Below are 19763 nucleotides of genomic sequence, written 5' to 3'. Positions count from 1 at the left end.
CTGGATCGATCTCGGAGTGGACAGGACTAATACTGCTTGAAATTGACAATAGGTCATTAGGTGGTTTCGAGCATTCTAATGCCTGGAATTGGTCACCAATTTGAATTATCTTGATCTAGTTGGGATGAATATTAATATATAATAGTCGTTCTGAACTGGTGAATTTAATTCAAAAAGGAGGTTTATTGTTATCAGGAATAGGAGTAAATTGATATCTTATGAACCGTTCAGGAACTTTCAAACCTTTCCGATCCGGTTCGGAAAAAAGGTATTTTATGTAATTACCTAACTTTTGGTAAGTAAAATGCACTACGATTTTTACTATCACTTTTATTATTATTATTATTATTATTATTAATATTATTATTATTATTATTATTATTATTATTATTATTATTATTATTATTGTTATTATTATTATTATTATTATTATTATTATTATTATTATTATTATTATTATTGTTATTATTATTATTATTATTATTATTATTATTATTATTATTATTATTATTATTATTATAGTAATTATTATTATAATTAATCTTAATCTTATTCCTTTATTCTTGATAATCTACTAGCTTGTGATATTAACAGGTTTCTCCGGTATGGTAAAAAGCAATGCAATGGGACAAAAGGAAACGTAACGTAACATCGACAAAGATAGAAACAATCAGAATAGATTAGATTGGATAGTGTTAGTAGACCAAACATATTTACATTGATTTAGGATCTTTAAAGTAATAATCGTAAGTACCGCTTCAGACATGATATACTATATAGGAAAGCAGGGCCAAGACCGAAGCGGATACAATGCGAAATTTTGCAAAGTTTCATCGACGAGGACATTTAAGACACAGAAGCATTTGGTAGGATGACAAAATACCAATACAATACAGACGCACTACTCAATGATTGACTGGTTACAGGGTGAAGCACACACTTCCTACCCAAGTGACAAATTCTTTGGCGAACTTGCAATAGAAGATATTAGTATCTTTCGTTGCAAATTGATAGCCGTAAAGGAATCTGTCGCTTGGGTTACAGGAGGATTTCCTCCTTCGTTACTAGTGTTCATTTGGGCACCATAGCCTAGTTCGTCTGGTATGGAAAGTGCGGATCGTTATAACCACCCCCCTCGGCCAGAGCAGCCCATGAAGGAAAAAAAATCGATTTGATCTTTTTTGAGAAAACAATTGAGCTTTGAGAAACGATTCTATATCGGAACCGGAATTCGAAAATCGGTGTAGACATCTTCCAGAAATCGTAGTGTAAATTAATTTTTTGGGTACCTTCCGGATCGAAAACTGAATACCGCTAAGATTGAAATAAGTTTATTTGGTTATCGACTATCCAAATCTAATTGGTTATCGACTATCCGATATACCTGATTAATTTATGTGATATGGACATTTTTATACTAATCACCCTATATCTCCTAAACCGGGAGTCGGATCTGACTAAAAAGCAAGATGTTTTATAAGATTTAAAGACTTTTCATTTGAATCTTAGATCGGTTCGGTCATCTACGAGGAAAATGAGTTACATTATTTTTATTTCGTTTCACATATCATTCTCTAGCTCCGGAATCAGAAGCCGGATCCAAATGAAATCCAGGAACATTGTTTGGGAGTATACGTCTTTTTATATAAATCTGAGTTTGTAGTAAAAGGCCATCTCCGAGAAAATAAAGTGAAATTATTTGTCGCACACGCATTTGCTGATGTTGACGAACTGTTTCGAATGGTATTTGGGTGTTATGTTCTTCCAACATTTATTACTGTAAGTAGTTTAAATCAATATAATCATGGAATTGTTTACATTTGAATATGACGATAATGTTGCAAAAACTAACCGTGCTAAAATCGATCCGAGGCAAAATTCCGTAAAAAAAGAAGCTGTACGCAGTATTTTTGGTATTCAGAAACAATTGCATGTAAAAGTATTAAAAATCGTGTTTCACGTTGCTCCCATGCAACTTTATCAAACAGCGGGGAAAAAGTCGCTTACACAAAAATATCAATATCTCCGATAAAATTAAACGGATTTCAATAAACTATAGCTTGTTGGATAGCTATTGCCGTGCGGAATCTAAGTCTGAAGGCATATTCTGTTTTCAAGGTCAGCTGTGATATTGTAAAAAAACTGAAAATTTTGACATAAAGCTTAGTATTACTCAAAAAGTAAACATCCGATCTCAAAAACATTCAATAGTTCAATTCATAAAAAATATAAAAAATTGGTTCAAAATTAGCCTAGCAAAACTTCATTTAACAATATATTTATAAAGGTGCACTGATGCCGAGGGTAAGCAAAAATTAATTACTATCCAATGTGGAACTTGACCAGTTTCTGTAGGTTTTGCTACGGATTCCTAAGCCATTACTAGGGTCAGAATCTTAAGAATTAAGAATCATTTCAGGTAGCAAATCGAAAAACTGGTGCTTTTTAATCTGAATCGTGATCCTTAAGTTACACAAGGCGCATATTAATTATGCTCGCTCAACATCGCGTTTTTCCGAAATGCCCGGACATCCTGAAGTTCGTTACGCTTCGCCAAAAACCATGGAGAGCATGGCGCACACTAATCAGTCATCAATTGCCTTATGAAAAAAGTAAACATGCCATTGGTAAGCGGTATGAATTTGTTTCGTGCAATAAATGTAGTAACTGGTGTAAAATAAACAATTCGATGGAACTGGCCTAACTCAAGTATATCGATGTAAATAAAAAAAAACATCACCGTGGTAATGATCCTAACCGCAGGTCAAGCGTTTCCAGGTGCGTTGCACATTCATCTTCTCTTACACAACGTACCCATTTCGAAATCCGATTTTCAACGCTGTCGCCCATATCAAAAGAAAACTGAATTCGGCTGTCTACCGCTGTTCCGCACATTCACTCGCCATCCGAAAGCACCCATGTTTGGTATCTGGAAAATTGCACCCGAAACCTATGGACGCGTCTATTTTTTTTCTTCTACGAACAAACATGTTCGTCGAACAGTTGAAAGACAGACAGAGTCATCCACTTTCAAACGCGTGTTGCGCAACATTATCACGCACCGTGAACCGCTACGTTCGCATTTACAATTCACGGTTGTCGCTGTTCGCCCTATCAATACATTATCTCCGGTAATACGTACCGACCGATACAAGTGTTAAGGAATACTATCGAAGAAAGTTCGCTGCGGTGAGCTACTCACTTGTTTCAAATAGTTGTTCCAATGGAGAAATGATTCATTATCGACGCTTTGTTCGATGCTTGCTTTCTCCCAAGATTCCAAATTCCAGCTGGTGTCGTTCGGTGACCGCCTGATCCTTTCGTCAGAATGTAATAGATCCAATAGTATCTTGCAAAACTAAGATCAACACGTTTCAATTTAAAATTATCATCTTTTGAACCACACTTTCCGGCAACTTTTGCTACTCGTGTACAAGTTTCACTCATAAATCTTGGATAGCACTTTAAATGATTGTATTATTTATTTTCGTTTCCAGGATGACTTTTCGGTTGAAAATATACAGCTTTTTCTTTACAACAGGTTTATCACTTATTCATTCGTTTGTGTTTCACTTTTTTTCATATGCGCGTGTCGTCGAAACACGTTTAAAGCTTCCTGAGTGGAAGCACACTTTGCAGTTACTGGTTACTGGAAATAAATACCAATCACTACTGCCTAATCACTGCAATTCATCGTTTGTGTAGAAGGCAGGGGACAAAAATGTCACAGTTGCAAAGTTTCCCTTGAATAACACTGTGGGCAACTAACCGTGGACGCGATTCGCGAGTTCAATCAAATTCGCAGACTAAACGAAAAAACCAATTTCGGAAACTAAGAAATTTCAGAAAAAAAAAATAAAAATTTCAACGAGTGAGACTTCTTGTGCCTCCGATCGACACGACTGTCGGTGATATTCTGCACACCGTGGCGGTTGGATCGTATCTGAGCCTCCACCGGGCCGCAGTCCGACTGTTTGCTTACTCGATTTCGTCGTTCGCGCTATTCGCTATTCGGTGAAGCTTCCTCTTGCTTGTTTGTCTCTCTCTCTTGATGCGCTGTACGCGGGTTTCGTCTCCGGTGATGGTTAGGACGACATACGCAATCCGCTTTGGCAAGGCTCTTGACGTTTCATCGTACCTTGATTGTTGGCAATCCAAGTGAGCAGCACAGCAGGTCAGGGCTGCCAGTGGGACATGAAGTCGGCAATTAGAAGATCGAAATATTTCCAATGGAAGCTGTCTGGGTTCCAATAATTGCATTTATTTAAGTGTGTGTCATAACCCTACACGAAAACTGAGCGTGAAATTGTTTCAAAATTGAACTACCATGTAAGTGGATGAGAAAATGCCCTACAAACTTACTTGCTAGCCTAACTTATATACTTCATGCATTCCAAACAAATTTTAAAATAACATGTGAAGCTATGGCTTTGCGAATCGAATCAATGAATATATAATTTTTGTATGTTCACATACAAAAAAAAAACAAGTAAATTTATGTCTTCTGAGGCCGATAAATATGACTCATTTTTACAGTTGATCTAAACATATTTGATGCATGCTGAAACATTTCTAAATGCTGAAACATGTACGCGCCTGTTTGAAAAGCGGGTAATGTTTGACGCAAATTGAAGAGTTTCTTGTAAAATTTAGTTTATTACTCCCCGGTGAACTACCAAAATGGTTAAAGCCGGGGTAAAATAAATGATATAAAATGTTTATTTACAAATTACGATCTAATGTATTGTGTCATACGGATTTACGTCACTTGACAATTTCATAAATTTCTCCTGTGCATGTTTGTCACTTGTTTTTCGGATAAATATTTACTACATTAAACTAGTAATATTCATGTTCTGATTGGTAACATAACAATTACAAATCAATGAACAGAATTAAACAATAACAAAGTAAAACCATTTTTTCTGTTTTTTTTTTCAATTCCAAAGTATGTGTAGCTAATGCAGTATTTATCCTAAATAAGATACCCCTGAACTCTTGTTCTAAATACGACACTGTTCTAGTGTTGATTGTTTTCCAGACTTTTGGTTTTCAATTTAAAATCTTTATCTACACTTAAAGCTACTGCAAATGCCAACTTCATCATATTTTTGAAATTATGAAGAAATATACTACCGCAATCCAATGAAGCGAAACTAACAGGAAGTTGTTTCAAATGCATGATAAAAACCTGTTTCATAACACCTTATCGTGCGAGGATGCCCTTCTCTCATCACTAAATATGTTTGTTGGCTTCTTCAATACATTTAATTGATTCTTGAATAAAACCAAGCGAGATTTTTTGACCAAATAACTGATGAAACCTATAAGTTAAAACAGTTTTGAGCCCAACCTAGAATTTGGTGCACGTTTAACGATTCTAAATTATAAATCCACTTCACCTTATAATTTCGGGTAAAATTCATTAGCCACACATGTGACCCTAAGCCTTTCATTTAAGTCTAATTTTGTGAAAATCTGTTCTGTCAGCTCTGAGAAAAGGAAGTGAGTTCCGTTTTGGAGTTTTTAAATCCATTTTTCCGGTATTTCCAGCAATGGAGTCCGGTGACTCAGACGACCGGTATAACCGAAGTAGGTTTCGTATAACCAGCAACTAACAAAACCTACGAATTTTAATAGTTTTGACAAGATCACAAAATGTCTGTGTGTTTATGTATGTGAGTATGTGACTAATAATGTCACTCAGTTTTCTCAGAGATGGCTGAACCGGTTTTCACGAACCACATGAAAGGTCTTATGTTCTTATAAAATTTTCCTGAATTTCATTTGAATCCAGCTTCCAAAGTAATAAAGAAATATGTGCAAATTTATGAAAGAATGCTCACTCAATATCCTCGGAAATTTCCTAACCGATTTTCACAAACTAAGAAGCAAATAAAAGGTCTTGAAATTCTTTAGAAAGTCCCCGAGTATTTTTCCACAAGCGATGGTGAAACGATGTGCACATTTTTATAAAAAATTACTGCAAAATTCATCTAGTTGGCAGATCCTGTTAGTTAATGAATATATAAAACTACTTTGGGTCTACTAGTCCCCGGTTTTCGCTTTCGGAAGCACCGATAATAGTGAAGAAAAGCTCCAAAAACGGGACTCACTTCGATTTCTCAGCAACGGTTAAACCGATTTTCACGAATCATAATTCAAATTAAAGCTCACATTGTCCTTAAATACCCAGATCCGACTTCCGGTTCCGAAATTACAGACTTCCGGTTCCGAAATTATAGAGCGATGAGTGTCAAAACATTCAAATCGAATGACGAAGCAAAACTGGTACGCGTCCAGCGTGCTTTGTTCAATTTCGTATAGCGTGCAGGGTTGCTAAATTTAAATCTATATTGTTAGGTGAAAAATATGTAAAGTGATGTATACCATTCGACACAGTTCATCGAGCTAAGCAATGTCTGTGTGTATGTATGTGAGTATGTGTATTGTCACTTACAGCGATAAACCCATAAACGTAAATTATTTTCTAAGGAGTGTATCTAACATCCACAAATTTTTCTTTCAAATTATGATAAAAAACGATATTCATACTAAAAATTGATCCTTTATTTTAAGAGGTTAAATTTGAGCATAATGAAAACCGTATGAAATTTATGTTATTTCTTCACGAATTTTAGAACTTTTGATCGACGACGACGCTTTTATCAACTTCCGGACAAGTGTTGCATCGCATTTTTTGAACGCTTGAGCCCAATTTTTTTTGAACTCCTGCATGTTCCCAGCTGCCTTACCAGTCTTCTTGAAGACCCTCTTCACGATTGCCCAGTAACGTTCGATGGGTCGAAACTGAGGCAATCCACCAAATATTTTTCTCAACGAAAGGCTATAGCAGGATAAGCATGTAAAATCTGCCCCCAAAGGGAATTCATATTGTTATACCACATTCGAAAGGTCATAGACTGTAAACTATTTTCTCAAAGTTTCAACTCTTTAACTGCCATATTGACGGAACTAGGGTGGTTCTATTGATTTTTATTTTATTTGATTTTTGAAGAAACTGCTTCTCCGAAAAATTTGAAAAAAATCAGGCATGTTTAAGGCATTATGGGGATGCTTTACAATTTTTTTCAAAATTTTTGAAGATGTACTTCTTTTATTAAAAAATACTAGAAAATTTTGAAACATATTTTTTCCCTCTTCCAATTTTTGCACCACCCTGGATTTTTTAGTGATAAATAAAGAATTTTTGGACATGTTAAAATGGTATGTTTCCATATTTTTTAAAAATGTGGACGACCAAAATATTTGATTTTTTCTAAAAAATTAATAACAGTCGACCATGCGTCCCCATCGAATTCTGAGAGAAGGAAACGCATGGTGCTTTATCTTAGCAGTTTCTAGTAGTAGTCGACCATGCGTTCCCATAAAGTTCTCTTAAAAGGGAGTGCTTTGTTCTAGTAGTTTATGATGCAACTCAAGCGCAAGGCTTAGAAATCAAAGTAACGAAAAGAAGGAATTGAGTATCAACCTTTGCATAATACATACACGATCATACTTCGGGTACAACCTAGAAAGCTACAAAGCGAGAACTTACTGGTATGTGGTTCATATATGAATGGTAGTAATACATGAACGTCGCGAGTATCACACATATGAAATTCGGTTATGGCAGTCAAGAACTAGAGCGAGTGTCAGTTTTTTACGTGTTGCTGATGGATGTAAAGAAAGAATAATGAAAGAAAGAATGAAAATTTCATTACAGTGTCAAAAGTTATCATAAAGATATGTTATCGAGGGATGTGTACAGTTTTCTGGAAAAATGTATAATAAAGATAAAGTTGGAGTTTTGTGTTTGAAAACTTCAATCGAATATCTTTATGATGGTTTTCATGGTTTGTAGACTGAGAGCGCTGTATATTTTTTTATTTATTCTAAAATTTGAAACAACAACAGATATAAAAAAATAGTGATGCGTTATTTTTCATTCTTGAGTTATAACCTTTGCATAATTTCAAATCAAACATTTATCGACCATGTCTATTAAAAAACTTGATTCGCTGAATCGATCTCTTTAATTTTTGGGTATATTGTGTAGAAAGCTCCATATTTTCCAGAAAATATCTGAGAAAACATAATTAAATCAGTAAGTGATTTTCACTCTCAGAGGAACGCTTCCAGGTTTTTACAGGTTTAATATGGTCAAATATCATTGAGCTTCGTGATATGCTGGTGTAAATGAGAAAGATTTATTCGTATTTTTGTTCAAATTGCGAACGGGAAGTTCTAATAAGATAATATTATCAATCCTTGGATTGGAACGAGTGCAACAAGTATCGGAATATAGTAGCTCTGGAACAGAAGCTTTTGAAAAGGATGTTCTGCCAAGTAATTTTGGATTTAAAGCTTTATCACGAGATGACCCAATTGAGACACACAGATCACAAAAAAGCTATTCGGGCCGGTAATAAGTCTCATTTTTAAAAGCTTACAAGTACTATATCGAGTACACTACAAATTCGACTGGATATTTGGGAATCCAGCGCCGTTGCTGTGAATGCGTTATTGGCAATAGAACTGTTGGTTGCTGTTCACACGAGGCCGCCATTATTCACTACCTTTCCTTATGCTCGGTTTTTATCCAGAATTGTGAGACCGGCGAAAATATTGTCAGAAATGCTTAAATCAGAACAGCTACCAAGTGACGATGATAATTCTATAGAATAAACGAAAAGTATCAGAGAGAAAATGTTTGCATTGAAACAGCAATGTATTTTTATAACATTTTTATCCCATTTCCTATTTAAATGAAAAATACAGTCAATAATTTACAGAAATTTTTTCGTGACCTTTCTTACATAAAACTTCTTAATCATTTCATAAAGACAATTGAAGTTTCAATTTAATAATTGACCCTTTTGAATCTTAGTTCTGACTCCTACTGCGTCCATTAGTTCCAATAGCAAAATTTTATTAAAAATGATGTGCTGATAAAAAAAACTCCAAGTGGGTTATGAAATCAACCACAAAATGTATAAAAATTTCAGCTTATTTTAAAATTTCATCATTTAAACAGTTCATCGTTTGGTTTAAATAATATGATATTTAAAAAGTAAGAGGAATATGCTTTATTAAACTCAAATTGATGTGACTATATTAGTATTATATTAGGATAAGAATTCTATGTAAAAGTGATGCTACGGCGAAGAACAACTTATGTAAATTGCCTTAAGAAATAAACGTATTTATGGAAAAACAATTCTAAGAAATCGATTCCAACCTTCATCAGTGGCCACTTTTGTTTGACACCAATATAAAAAAGAAAAAATTAAATTCACTGCTGTTTCAACTCGCTATGTATTTAGTGAAATGTACAGAGCTGGCAAAAAGAAAACCGCGTTGTACGAGACCCAACAGTGCAAAACGATTTGACCATTTCATGAAACACTATCGAATCATCGAATTATATACAGTCACTCGCTCTAGTTCTTGACTGCCGTAACCGAACTGCATATGTGTGATACTCGCAACGTTCATATATTACTACCATTCATATATAACCACATACCAGTAAGTTCTCGCTTTGTAGCTTTCTAGGTTGTACCCGAAGTATGATCGTGTATGTATTATGCAAAGGTTGATACTCATTTCCTTCTTTTCGTAACTTTGATTTCTAAGCCCTGCGCTTGAGTTGCATCATAAACTACTAGAACAAAGCACCATGCGTTTCCGTTTTAAGAGAACTTTATGGGAACGCATGGTCGACTACTACTAGAAACTGCTAGGATAAAGCACCATGCGTTTCCTTCTCTCAGAATTTGATGGGAACGCATGGTCGACTGTTATTGATTTTTTAGAAAAAATTAAATATTTTGGTCGTCCACATTTTTAAAAAATATGAAAACATACCATTTTAACATGTCCAAAAATTCTTTATTTATCACTAAAAAATCCAGGGTGGTGCAAAAATTGGAAGAGGGAAAAAATATGTTTCAAAATTTTCTAGTATTTTTTAATAAAAGAAATACATCTTCAAAAATTTTGAAAAAAATTGTAAAGCATCCCCATAATGCCTTAAACATGCCTGATTTTTTTCAAATTTTTCGAAGAAGCAGTTTCTTCAAAAATCAAATAAAATAAAAATCAATAGAACCACCCTAGCTCCGTCAATATGGCAGTTAAAGGGTGGAAACTTTGAGAAAATTGTTTCCAGTCTATGACCTTTCGAATGTGATATAACAATATGAATTCCCTTTGGGGGCAGATTTCACATGCTTATCCTGCTATAGCCTTTATACCCTTTTCCACAAGCTAATTGAGAGTGGTTTTGGCATAGTGAGCCGACGCTAAATCCGGCCAAAACAGTGGAGATGTACTATGCTTCTTATACAAAGGCAGCAATCTCTTCTGGAGACACTCAGATCGATAGATTTTTGCATTTACAGTTCCGGTAGTGTAAGAAATGGTTGACTTCAAACCACAGGAACATATTGCTTGCCATACCAGTACCTTTCGACCGAACTCTCCACTTGAGTCGACCTGGCCGCATCGCTCACATACTCTCCAAATACGACAGTAAAGTATTTTGGACATGGAAGGGTTTTTGAGTCCTCCTTTACATCAGTCTCATCGTCTATCAAAACGCATGCATCCGGACACTGCAAAAGACGCGAATACAATTTCCGGGTCCTTGTTGCTGCTCGCTTCTTCTGTTCTACACTTTGTTTCGAGATTTTCTGCTTCTTGTAGGTCTTCAGGTGATTTCGCCTCTTGATATTCTGGATCATTCCGACACTCGTTCCTGCGTTTTGACCAAATCACGTATTGACATTGATTTGATCTTCATAATTAGAGATACCACTTTCTGGTCCAGTTTTGGGTTGGAAGAACCGGGTTTTCTGTCTCTCCCTGGTAGCTCATCCGAAGAATAGTGTTCGTCAAACTTATTATTGATGGTTTTAACACTGGCATGATAAATTCCAAAACGCTTCGAAAATTTTCGCATAGTTATACGCATAGTAATACCCTTAGCCATGTATGTGGATAGCTTGTTTTCGATACACTCCTTAAATTGGCCTCAAAACTACTACAATCTGTAGTCATTATCAGTAGTCAGTCAATCAAACCCATTCCGGCCATCCTGGTTCCCGGTTTGCTATTCCGGAAGCACCGGAAATAGTGGTCATATATTTCAAAATGAATCTCACTCACTTTTCTCAGCGATGGCTTGACCGATTTTCACAAACTCAGATTCAAAGGAAAGGTCTTGTGGTCCCATATGAAATTCCTGATTTTCATCCGGATCCGACTTTCGGTTACACAATTATAGGGTAAAGTGTATTGAAAATTTTGTATTGCCACTTAAGGAGGGAGTGAGGGATCATTTGAATCAAAAATCCATTTTTTTTAGTATTTTTTACGGAGAAACAGTTTAAGCAAATTTATTCAAACTTTTTTTACATTATAAGGCATCATTTAAAGAATTTAGTTAAATTTTGCGTACACTAATATTGAAAAAAAGGCGGTAACAGAGCATTCCCCAAACCTCTTATGAGAATCACGTTGCGCGGTGAACACGATAACTCGGCGTAGAAATATCTCAAATCAGAAAAGGTCCTAAATTTACCTGAAGTACGAGTTATTTCTTCCCCCTCCGTCGTTTTCAAATTATTGTTTTGATTTTTTAACACTTCGTTGCATATTTAAGCATACATCTTATGCGAGCTTACGCTAAATTTTCCGTTTATTTTTCAGGTTTAAAACTACCATAATATGAAAATGGAAAAATTTCATAAACGTAGGGGGCGCATTTTATACCAAGAAAATATGTTCCAAGTTTGAAAAGTATCGGTTCACTAGATTTTGCTGGATCGTGTTCATGGACTTCAAAAAATTGGTTTTCAGAAAAATGTTTCAATTTTTTTTCTCCAGGAGTAAAAAAATATTTTTGGTAACTTGCACTGAATCATCGATCGATATTTTTGAAATGTTAAACTACAAGAAAACATAAAAAAAACGATTTTTCGAAATTGTTTATTTCTATCCTAGAAAATCGAGGTTTTTATGCTCAAAATTCTGAAAAAAAACATTGAAAAAACACAAAAACTATCAGATGAAAAAAGAATCGTGAATATGAACAATGAAAAAAAAATCACTAAATATAACTCTATTCTGAGATAATCGCTATCAATGGAACCAGCGCGCCGCGAACTGCTGCCATTTGATATTTATTGCTCCAATCCATATGAAATTTCAGCACAATTTTTGTATTTTCAGAATAGGTAATAAAACATTGAGCTTCAACCATAAGCATCAGGCAACTTGATTGTTAGTTGTATGTATCATTTCGATCGTTTGAGAGAATTTTACTGTAGCGTCCAGAATAACAATTCCGAAAAACAGTAACCGTTTAGCTGTTTCTTATTTCTATCTATCGAATTCCGAGAAATAGCAAAATTTTTGTTGTTTAGTGAGTGCTGTGCTTCCGTGGACTACACTCATTGCAGTAATTTTCTTTTTCCAATATTTTTGTTGAATCAAAATCACGAGTTCTACTCTGCATTTTATGGTAACAAAATATTAATGATAAGATATTATACTATCCAGTTCCTGAGTACTATTAATTACTACAAATATACTCATATTGCCAACGAATGATATACATGGGAGAATAGCTTACATCTCGTTGAAAAGCATCGTTGGAGAATTATTGAAATGATTCATGATACGTATACGAATGCCTTTAACCCAACGATGTTACTTTAATTTAATTGTCAGTCTTTTGTCTCTAACCAAACCAAATTTCCAGCCAGGTAGTGTTGACTCTATTCTTTGATTTAGTCTGCAGAGACAGCATTCGATCGAATTTCCTCTAAGATAGACATAGCGACACCTTTTGCTCATTATTATTCCACAGTCGTCTAGTAAATAAACGTCTGGTGAATTCGTTTATAATTTGGGTCAATGAACTATCTCTTTTTCGACATCGCACGAATGACCTAGTAAATGAGATTATAATTTGCCGATTCAAAACTGAAAGGAGAATGTAAACCGAGCTTCCAAGTCCTTGGAATAAATCTGCTGATAGCATACATGCCAATGCTCACGTTTTCTCAAAAATGTTATCGTATGCGGCATCCACACAGACACCCCATCAAATAGTGCTTGAACATTCGAAGCTTGTGATGAAAGTGTGAATGAAAAAAAACTGTGTGTGTGGAAATGTTTCATAAACGAAAAGCAAAATGTAAAGTGCCGCTGAGATCGTGTGTCTGAAACAGACGATAATAACAGGACAGACAGTTTTACCGTCACTTCCGCTATATTCGAATTCGATCGAATACGATAACGTTCACTTATTGAAACAATACAATTACGATGGTTAGCAATTCACAAGTTCAAGTATCACTCTTTTCTATTGATTGCTTGTTCTAGAATTTATGCAATGGATGGTTTTTAGTGGAAAATGTACAGTAAGAGTGTTTTATTTAAAAAATTCAAAAATAAAATAAAATCATTTGAAACGAAGCTAATGGCTCTAGCTAATAGTTTTTAAAAAATAGAGGATAAATTGTGATACTACAATAAATATGGGTACAGTTATTTCTAGATGGAACTGGTAACACTCTGAAAGCCCTACCACATAATTTTATGCAAATCGTATTCCTACACGGAATTTGTTTCTTTAGGGTTTATGCGTTTCTGAATTTAGTTATTTGTTTCCCGGATGGTTTAGTCCGTTTGTCAATTATTGTTCGATCCCCAATCCCCACGCATAGGATCAATTATCGTTGGTACGATGATAGACGGTGACTGAAATCAAAATTAAAACCTCGATAAACAAAAAAACTCCTCTCCTTTCGGCAGAGTGAAAAGCGAAATGTTTTACAGCGTTTATTTGACTAGCGATGAATTTTTATTTTTTCTGTATGGCATTTTTGTTTGCACACAATTGCGAAATCGGCTGTTTCTGTCGAACCGGTTCAACTATGTTGGCTTGAAATTGAACGGCGGCACCAAACATTCAACCTGTGGCTGGCTCTTACTTCTGGTCACTCCAAACCTGTCATCGTATCGATGAAAGCCATCGCCCTTTGTACTAAACCTATCATAAGATATGTATATAACCTTTGTCGTATGTGTGTGTGTTTTTGGCCCCTATTACCAATCTGGGAATTTTGTCAATGCCGTGTGTAGAGGACACAACATGAAAATTTTATTATAGTCATCATTTAGTAATCGGTATTGATTGACCTTCAAACAACAGGGCGTGACTCACTCCTGAGGCTTCCGAATGAAAGTCGTTTGATGTTTGACAGCATGAAATAATGCTTCAATAGTTATTAACCAAAGACTTGCATTAAAGTAGTAAGATAAAATTAATCCGACTGATCATTGGCTGGCTTACTTCATCTTACTATATCTAGGCTAATTTGATCTTTGTAACTAAGATTTTGTTCTTCTCAGTAATTATATCGCGCTGTGTCAAGTGTTCGAGTGTAAAGATTTGTTTCCTCGAAATGGTGATAATACATCTTGCTTCCTTCCAATCACTCTGATCGGCACACTTTCATACCGTCATCAATATTGTTTCGAAGCATCCACAAAGATACAGTTTTCAGACGAGCGCATGCTTCCCCTTTTGTTCGAACAGGAGGTCAAGTACTGAATCGGACCGCTTTTTAATGATTCCATTACTGTCTCAAAATGACGTGTTACGGTATATTCATTGACATTAATTCTTGTCACGTCTGAGGATACACACTGTTTTAGTTCCATCCATAACTGAAATGAATAGTCGATCTTTCCGAACTTCCTTAGATAGTCCAAGGATTTCGAGAGTGCCTCTGATCCATATCTTGCCATGGCTAATAAGGTAAATTTGTTAATTGAGGGGAGGTTCTACGATTTTTTTTGATAATATCACACGCCTGCTTCGAGCGAATCAAGGAATATTCGGAAAACATCAAACATGTTTTTTCAAAACCATGTATTTCATCCGAACTTCAAGCGCTGTGCCTAGTCTATTTTTTCGACCCACTCCATTCAAAAGTTACTCAGAAGGATTCAATATAGAATTATTCGAAACGTTATGCTGGTAATTGAAAATTACAGTTTTTACAAGGTCCAAAAAAAGGTGAACATTTTTCTCTGATATCTACCATTTTGTAATTTTGTCACAAAAGGCTGTGGATTAGCAAATCAGAGGCGATGTTTCGTGCGTGAAAGTCGACGGGAGCCCACATTTTGAATTTCGGCATGATACAAATACCAACGTATTCAAAAATAATAAACTAATTTGACAATCAAAACTTGAAGTTCTTATGTTATTTTATTTTTCCACAAAAAGTTATCAAATTTCGTTGTTTTTTACCAAATGTGAAGGAACCTCTTTTTAATCAAATGATATTACCACATTAAGTTGTTTTTGAATTTTGCTTTAATAAGAATTGATAGTTCTTGATCTTTTAAGTTCGATTACAGGAGAAGGGATCAAGAAGTCCCGAAGAATGTGATGACGGCTTTATTGCAGCCTTTATTATTTCATCATAATCGGATTTTATTGCAACCTATATTATTTCATCATAATCGGTTTTTCTTCTAAAGAGCTGTTAATTGGATGATTGGGATCAACCGCCTGATTAAGGGCTTCTGAAGATTTCAGTGATATCTTTTCTATAGGGTGACTTTAAACTGTTTCCTGTACAGGAACACTTCACGGCAACTAAAGAGTAAATGTTGGCAGCGATATTCAAATACATTGAACTGTTGAAATTCGTGAAGGAATATTACGTATGGTAGGTCATCTATTTCTATGTGGCTTGCAGAAGAAACTAATTTACAGAGGTGCCTGGGAAAGTTTTGTCTTTCCTCAAACAACACAATTGTTCGCTCCCCTTTTGGTCCGATTTTGCATCATGCCATTATGCAACAAAATGTCACCAACAACGTCCAGGTGATAGCTCCAAGGTCTTGAGCCCTGCCAACATACCAGAGATCCGCACAATTGAAAAATATTGGGCCTTCGTCGAATCAACATCATTACAAAAAGGGGCGTGTCTTTAGTTGTCTGGGCTGGTGTAAAAGTAGTTTGATTGTCAATGAGATTAAATGTCTTCTTGTTCAGCTTCAGCACGTTTCCAGATTTCGTTAGTTTTCGTAGGTGATCAACGATCTACATGACCACTTTTTTCGTGAGGTCACATAAAAGAGTATGTTGCACTTCTTTTTTTTTATGTAGGGGAAGATGTTCGGTTGCCGGCAGTGTTAAGTTGCCGGTAGTGTTCGGTTGCCGGCACCCCACCGTAACTTTTGACAGAAAGCAGATAGCGTCATTCCAAAAAATGTCATGTGTGTGTAATAGCAGCACTTTCTTTTTGTGCCGAATACCAAAGAAAACAAACGCTTGTACTTTTTGCTGCGCTTAAAACAAATTTTAATTGCATGAAAACCAACACAAAAGTTTTTATGACTTTTTTTATAGCATCATAAATTGAAAAGGATTAATCGAAAAGGTGAGTAGATTGAATATTTATGAGGTGAAATCGATCTATTTCGTGATTTAATACCGGATGCTATCACAATTTTCGCAACCAAAGTTTTTTTCGTCATTTTTAAAATGTCTATCGATTTCGGTTACTGGCACCCCAAGGTGTTCGATTACCGGTATCCCATTTTTTTCGACCAATCGCGAAAAATTGTCAGTGATATGCAGAGATGCCAAGTCTGCAAATTTGTCTGTAAATCATCAAATTTCTTAGTTACCATGTAAACCATTTTTCGTCTAAAGACTTTTAACAGACTTTTGAAACTTCGATTGTTTGCAGACATTCGTCAGAAATTACAGAATTTTGAAAATTGGCGCGATCTGTTCGTTTTTGTTAGCTAAAATTATTGTGTTACCTGTCATCTCGAGTGATATTCAACAGGTGGACAACTTGAAGGCTTCAATACATCCGTCATATAAGTAAAAACTTTGGTTCTCTGGTTTTGTTAGCCATGGCGACTTCAAAAAAATCGGAATATGAACTTTAATGCACTGATTAATGCCATTAAACGTTGTTAATGTATAAGAAGCCAATAAATTTGACTGCAGAAACGCGTATTCAATCCCACGAAGCCGCCACCATCCAAATCATCGGCCAAGAGAGCCAGGGCGAAGTCACCATCAGACCATGAGGACTTTTGTCCAAAACTCCTCCGAAAAGAATAAATTCCGTTTTTTCTTTGGATATTTGCAGTTTTACCTTTTTTTATAAATATAAAAAATAGGTATAGAATTCGCTCAAACTTTAGAAAAATTTGATACCAATCGATTCAAGCAAATGTCCGTGTGTGTGTGTGTATGTGTGTGTCTGTATGTGTGTTGTCAACTAAGAGGTCGAGATCTCAGAGATGGCTGGACCGATTTTGATCAAACTAGTCGCAAATGAAAGGAAAGGACCCCCGTCACCCAGAACGCTATTGAATGGTTTTGAGATCGGATGTTTATGTCAAAATTTTCTGTTCTTGGACAGTATTAGCATAAAAATGTCTATTCACAGTGATTAGTATAAAAATGTCTATTTCACATAAATTAATCATGTTTATCGGGTTAGCAAATTTGGATAGTCGATAACCAAATAAACTTATTAGATTTTTGGTTGTATTCAGTTTTCGTTTCGGAAGGCACCCAAAAATTCAATTCGCACTACGATTCCTCAAAGATGTCTACATTGATTTTCAAACATTTTGAAACAAATGTAAACTATACAGTTACTCAGGTGAATTTGTCTGACTTCGGCTACACCGATTGTCGGATTCCGGGTCCAGTATCGAATCGTTTCTCAAAGCTCAATCGTTTTCTCATAAAAAGCCAAATCAAATATCAGAAACAAAAGTTTAAATTAAAATAAATCCAATTTTATCCAATGCTGACTTCCGATTCTGGAATTACAGGATGATGAATTTTTATAATTCAAACCGATATAGAAGATGACAATCCCGAAAAGCTTTAAAGTTGAATTCAAAAATATTGCAATTTATTCGTCATATGGCCATACGAATCGGTTTGGGTTATGCTTATTCCTGAATACCGGATCTGGAAGTACTTTAAATTACCCTAGACTCTAAAGTGGAAATTACTTCGACATATCATGGAATGTTTAATCGATTGTTACACTTTTAGATTCAAATTCGATCCGATTTGCAATTTCGACATAACAGAGTAATGAGTGATTAAAATCTCAAATTGCCACTTAAAACGACGGACATTAGAATAATGTCATGAAAACTGAAGAATATTCATGCAAAAAACACATGCGGATTGATAAAAAAAGGTATCATCTCACTGCTAAGTGGATTAAGCACGTTTTTTCTTATATTTTTCCATTTTAGCGAAATTTGTTGGGGTGCCGGTAACCGAACATTTTTTGAAACGGCCAAAATTTATCACTATACTAAATTGATAATAAAGTTTGTTCAATCAATTGAATCAACTTATTTTATTATTCAGTTGTTAGCTAGGGACTTTAGCTCTCCATTGATGTATAGATGTCTGGATAATGTGCACTTAGTAAGAAGTTATTAGCTTAAAAGAATAAGATGCCGGTAACCGAACACTCTCCCCTACGACCTGCATATTGTAAGTTGTTATTGTCAGTTGGCCCGGAGGGCCAAGTGTCGTATACCATTTGACTCACTTCATCGAACTGAGCAATGGATGTGTGTGTATGTTTCAAATAATCTCACTAGGTTTTCTCGGAGATGGTTTGACCGATTTTCATAAATTAGATTCAAATGAAAGGTCTCATGGTCCCATACGAAATTCCTGAATTTCATCCTGATCTGACCTCCTGACCTTTATAGGGTAAAGTGTTTAAAATATTGTACACCATCACTTGAACCGGCGAAACAAAAACCGTAAAAAAATCCTAAACTGGTCTCAAAACTACACAAATCGATAGCCATTATCAGTAGGCAACTAAGCAATTCGATTCCGACTATCCTGATTCCCGGTCTCCGATTCCGGAAGCACCGGAAATAGTGGTCATATAGTCCAGAATAGATCTCCCTCACTTTTCTCAGCGATGGTTTGAACAATTTCCACAAACTTAGATTCAAATGAAAGGTCTCACGTTCCTAAACGGAATTCCTTAATTTCATTTGAATCCAACTTCCTGTTCCGGGGTTATAGGGTAAAGTGTTAATATATTACACCGTCGCTTAAACTGGCGAAACAATCTTAAAGTCAAATAAAAGGTCTTATGGTCCGAAGAAAAATTATTGCATATTTTCGGATATAAAAAAAATTTAAATCGTCGATTAGAGTACGATGACAAAATCGTATAAAATCTTCAAAATGTGAATAAAAACTTGTAGAGTTTGTACGTCATGTTAGTTGGTGGACGTACGAACCGATTTCGATTATACCGGTTTTCGGGATCCGATGCTGGTAGTACATGTAATAGTGAACCCACTTCATTTTCTTTATTATGATCTACGCGAACAAAGCACTTATTCATTCTGTATGTTATACTATGAAATGCACAAAGAATCCTTTGGTTTTTTTTTCAAAAATCGAAGAGAAACATTCCGAATAGAATACCACAGTATTATATATGAGAAAAGCATCATTACACCACTAGGTGGATTAAAACAGGTTTTTACGTTGAATACAACTTGAAATATTCGTCATGAAAGGTTCATCAGGTTATTTAGTAGAGTAAGACATATTCACGATTTTCACAAACTCAGATTCAAATGAAAAGTCTTATGGTCGCTATTGAATGTTTAACACGATCCGACTTCCGGTTCCAGAATTA

At 35.3% G+C, this 19763-nt stretch overlaps 2 protein-coding genes across 9 annotated transcripts in view; one reads left to right on the top strand and one right to left on the bottom strand.

The window, feature by feature from the left end:
• The window catches only part of LOC131427958 (glucose dehydrogenase [FAD, quinone]), a 49261-nt gene extending 45304 nt beyond the window's left edge, over positions 1 to 3957 (bottom strand). For all 3 annotated transcript variants that reach the window (XM_058591561.1, XM_058591562.1, XM_058591563.1), the window contains exon 1: positions 3203 to 3957. The gene's annotated coding sequence lies outside the window, so the exon portion shown is untranslated. The remainder of the gene's footprint in view (positions 1 to 3202) is intronic.
• LOC131427964 (flotillin-2) overlaps positions 1 to 19763 on the top strand; it is a 475383-nt gene that overhangs the window by 229062 nt on the left and 226558 nt on the right. The gene's annotated exons all lie outside the window — the stretch shown is intronic.

The sequence above is a fragment of the Malaya genurostris genome, chromosome 2, assembly GCF_030247185.1.
Source record: "Malaya genurostris strain Urasoe2022 chromosome 2, Malgen_1.1, whole genome shotgun sequence".
Lineage (NCBI taxonomy): Eukaryota > Metazoa > Arthropoda > Insecta > Diptera > Culicidae > Malaya > Malaya genurostris.
This window is presented reverse-complemented; position numbering and strand designations above follow the sequence as displayed.